The following is a 4462-nucleotide window of genomic DNA, read 5'->3' as shown; positions in this document are numbered from 1 at the left end:
GTTGAAAATACATAAGTGAAAGGTTCAGGCATGGCCGAATGGCCAGCCCCCTGAATGATCAAGAGACCGAATGATCAAAGACTACAAAGTCAAAAGATTAAACTGTCAAAAGATGTCTAATACAATAGTTACTTATCCTATTTATACTAGACTAGCTACTAGGGTTTACATGAGTAAGTAATTGATGCTTAAATCCACTTCCGGGGCCCACTTGGTGTATGCTTACGCTGAGCTTGATCTATCCACGAGCTGAGGCTTCTCTTGGAGTTGAACTCCAAGTTATAACGTGTTTTGGGCGTTCAACTCCGGATCATGACGTTTTTCTGGCGTTTAACTCCAGACAGCAGTATGTACTTGGCGTTCAACGCCAAGTTACGTCATCAATTTCCAAATAAAGTATGGACTATTATATATTGCTGGAAAGCTCTGAATGTCTACTTTCCAACGCCGTTAAGAGCGCGCCAATTGGAGTTCTGTAGCTCCAGAAAATCTATTTTGAGTGCAGGAAGGTCAGATTCCAACAGCATCAGCAGTCCTTTTGTCAGCCTTTTTCAGAGTTTTGCTCAAGTTCCTTAATTTCAGTCAGAAATTACCTGAAATCACAGAAAAACACACAAACTCATAGTAAAGTCCAGAAATGTGAATTTAACATAAAAACTAATGAAAACATCCCTGAAAGTAGCTTAAACTTACTAAAAACTACCTAAAAACAATGCCAAAAGGTGTATAAATTATCCGCTCATCAATGATCCATGACACTCATCATTATTCTCACCAATGAATGCGTGACTGACAACCACTTCTGTTCTACCTTAGATCGAGCGTGTATCTCTTGGATTCCTTAATCAAAATCTTCGTGGTATAAGCTAGAATCCATTGGCGGCATTCTTGAGAATTCAGAAAGTCTAAACCTTCTCTGTGGTATTTCGAGTAGGGTTCAGGGATTGAATGAATGTGACGAGCTTCAAACTCACGAGTGTTGGGCTTAGTGACAGACACAAAAGGAATAATGGATCCTATTCCGACATGATCGAGAACCAACAGATGATTAGCCGTGCTGTGACAGAGCATTTGGACCATTTTCACTGAGAGGAAGGGAGGTAGCCATTGACAACGGTGAAACCCAATGTACAGCTTGCCATGGAAAGGAGTAAGAATGATTGGATGAAAGTAGTAGGAAAGCAGAGATTCAAAAGGAACACAACATCTTCATACGCTTATCTGAAATTCCCACCAATGAATTACATAAATATCTCTATCTCTATTTTATGCTTTATTTATCTTTATATTCGAAAACTAATATAACCATTTGAATCTGCATAACTGAGATTTACAAGATGACCATAGCTTGCTTCATACCAACAATCTCCATGGGATCGACCCTTACTCACGTAAGGTATTACTTGGACGACCTAGTGCACTTGCTGGTTATTTGTTGATGATCACAATTTTGTGCACCAAGTTTTTGGCGCCGTTGCCGGGGATTGTTCGAGTTTGGACAACTGACGGTTCATCTTGTTGCTCAGATTAGGTAATTTTCTTTTCAAAAAGTTTTCAAAAATCTTTCAAAAAATTTTTTCTCTTTTTCGTTTTTCTAAAGATTATTTTCGAAAAAAATTAATAAAATCATAAAAAAATAAAAAATATTTTGTGTTTCTTGTTTGAGTCTAGTGTCAATTTTTAAGTTTGGTGTCAATTGCATGTTTTTAAAAAAATTTTATGCATTTTTTGAAAACTCATGCAGGATGTTCTTCATGATCTTCAAGTTGTTCTTCAAAAGTCTTCTTGTTTGATCTTTAAATTTTCTTGTTTTGTGTTTTTTGTTGTTTTTCATGTGCATTTTTTGCATTCATAGTGTGTAAGCATTGAAAATTTCTAAGTTGGGTGTCTTGCATGTTTTTCTTTTCTAAAAAATTTTTCAAAAATAAGTCTTGATGTTCATCTTGATCTTCAAAGTGTTCTTGGTGTTCATCTTGACATTCAAAGTGTTCTTGCATGCATCATGTATTTTGATTCATAATTTTTATGTTGTGAGTCATTTAGTTGTTTTTCTCTCTCTTCATTAAAAATTAAAAAATCAAAAAAATATCTTTTCCTTATTTTACTCATAATTTTCAAAATCTTTGGGTTGACTTAGTCAAAAATTTTTAAAATAAGTTGTTTCTTGTTAGTCAAGTCAAGATTTCAATTTTAAAAATCCTATCTTTCCAAAATCTTTTTCAAAAATCAAATCTTTTTCATTTTTCTTATTATTTTCGAAAATTTAAAAAATCGTTTTTCAAAATCTTTTTCTTAATTTTATTTCATAATTTTCGAAAACTTTACTAATAATTAATGTGATTGATTCAAAAAAATTGAAGTTTGTTACTTTCTTGTTAAGAAAGGTTCAATCTTTAAATTCTAGAATCATATCTTTTAGTTTCTTATTAGTCAAGTAATCAATTTTAATTTTAAAAATCAAATCTTTTTAATTTCCTTTTCAAATATTTTTCAAAATAAATTTCAATCATATCTTTTCAAACATATCTTTTTCAAATCATATCTTTTTCAAAATCAATTTCAAAAATCTTTTCTAACTTCCTATTTTTTTTATTTTCAAATCTTTTTCAACTAACTAATTGACTTTTTGTTTGTTTCCTATCTTTTTCAAAACCACCTAACCACTTTTCTCTATCTAATTTTCGAAAATCACTTTCCTCTTTTTCAAAATTCTTTTTAATAAACTAATTGTTTCAAATTTTAGTTTTAATTTTATTTCTTCTCTTAATTTTCAAAAATCACTAATTTTTTTTCTCAAAAATAATTTTCGAAATTCTCTCCCTGTCATCTCTTTCTATTTATTTATTCATTTACTAACTCTTCTCTTCATCTAAAAATTCGAACCCTCTCTTCTCCTCTATGTTCGAATTTTTCTCATCCTTCTTCTATTCTTTTCTTCTTCTACTCACATAAAGGAATCTCTATACTGTGATATAGAGGATTTCTCTTCTTTTCTGTTTTCTTCTTTTTCATATGAGCAGGAGCAAGGACAAGGACATTCTTGTTGAAGCAGATCCTGAACCTGAAAGGACTCTAAAGAAGATACTAAGAGAAACTAAAGCACAACAATCCAGAGAAAATCTCACAGAAAATCTCGAAAAAGAAAGAGACATGGCCGAACCCAATAACAATGGTGGAGGCACAAGGAGGATGCTTGGTGATTAGACTACACCTACTTCCAACTTTTATGGAAGAAGCATCTCAATCCCTGCCATTGGAACAAACAATTTTGAGCTGAAGCCTCAACTAGTTGCTCTAATGCAAAAGAACTGCAAATTTCATGGACTTCCATCAGAAGATCCCTATCAGTTTTTAACTGAGTTCTTGCAGATCTGTGATACTGTTAAGACTAATGGAGTAGATCCTGAAGTCTACAGGCTCATGCTTTTCCCTTTTGCTGTAAGAGACAAGGCTAGAACATGGTTGGACTCACAACCTAAAGATAGCCTGGACTCTTGGGATAAGCTGGTCACGGCCTTCTTGGCCAAGTTCTTTCCTCCTCAAAAACTGAGCAAGCTTAAAGTGGATGTTTAGACCTTCAAGCAAAAAGATGGTGAATCCCTCTATGAAGCTTAGGAAAGATACAAGCAGTTGACCAAAAAGTGTCCTTCTGGCATGCTTCCAGAGTGGACCATTTTAGATATATTCTATGATGGTCTATCTGAGCTTTCTAAGATGTCACTGGACCATTCTACAGGTGGATCCATTCACCTAATGAAAATGTATGCAGAAGCTCAAGAACTCATTGACATGGTTGAAAATAACCAATTCATGTACACCTCTGAGAGGAATCCTGTGAGGAATGGGACGCCTCAGAAGAGGGGAGTTCTTGAAATTGATGCTCTGAATGCCATATTGGCTCAGAACAAAATGTTGACTCATCAAGTCAACATGATTTCTCAGATTCTAAATGGATTGCAAAATGCATCCAACAGTACTAAAGAAGCATCTTCTGAGGAAGAAGCTTATGATCCTGAGAACCCTGCAATGGTAGAGGTGAATTACATGGGTGAACCCTATGGAAACACCTATAATTCCTCATAGAGAAATCATCCAAATTTCTCATGGAAGGATCAACAAAAGCCTCAACAAGACTTTAATAATGGTGGAAGAAAGAGGTTTAGCAATAGCAAGCCTTTTCCATCATCTTCTCAGCAACAGATAGAGAATTCTGAGCAGAGCTCCTCTAGCTTAGCAAACATAGTCTCTGATCTATCTAAGGCCACTTTAAGTTTCATGAATGAAATAAGGTCCTCCATTAGAAACTTAGAGGCACAAGTGGGTCAGCTGAGTAAGAAAATCACTAAAACTCTTCCTAGTACTCTCTCAAGCAATACAGAAGAGAATCCAAAAAGAGAGTGCAAGGCCATTGATATAATCAATATGGCAGAATGCACAAAGGAGGAAAAGGGCGTGAATCCCA

The 4462-nt window shown here is 34.5% G+C and overlaps 1 non-coding gene across 1 annotated transcript; it reads right to left on the bottom strand.

The window, feature by feature from the left end:
• Positions 1-3552: 3552 nt before the first annotated feature.
• Positions 3553-3656, bottom strand: LOC127745094 (small nucleolar RNA R71). Its single transcript, XR_008006288.1, has one exon. It is a non-coding gene; the product is annotated as a small nucleolar RNA R71 (small nucleolar RNA).
• Between the last annotated feature and the right edge of the window lie 806 nt (positions 3657-4462).

This window comes from Arachis duranensis, chromosome 2 (assembly GCF_000817695.3).
Source record: "Arachis duranensis cultivar V14167 chromosome 2, aradu.V14167.gnm2.J7QH, whole genome shotgun sequence".
Classification (NCBI taxonomy): domain Eukaryota; kingdom Viridiplantae; phylum Streptophyta; class Magnoliopsida; order Fabales; family Fabaceae; genus Arachis; species Arachis duranensis.
The sequence above is the reverse complement of the archived record's forward strand: the minus strand, read 5'-3'. Positions and strand labels throughout refer to the sequence as shown.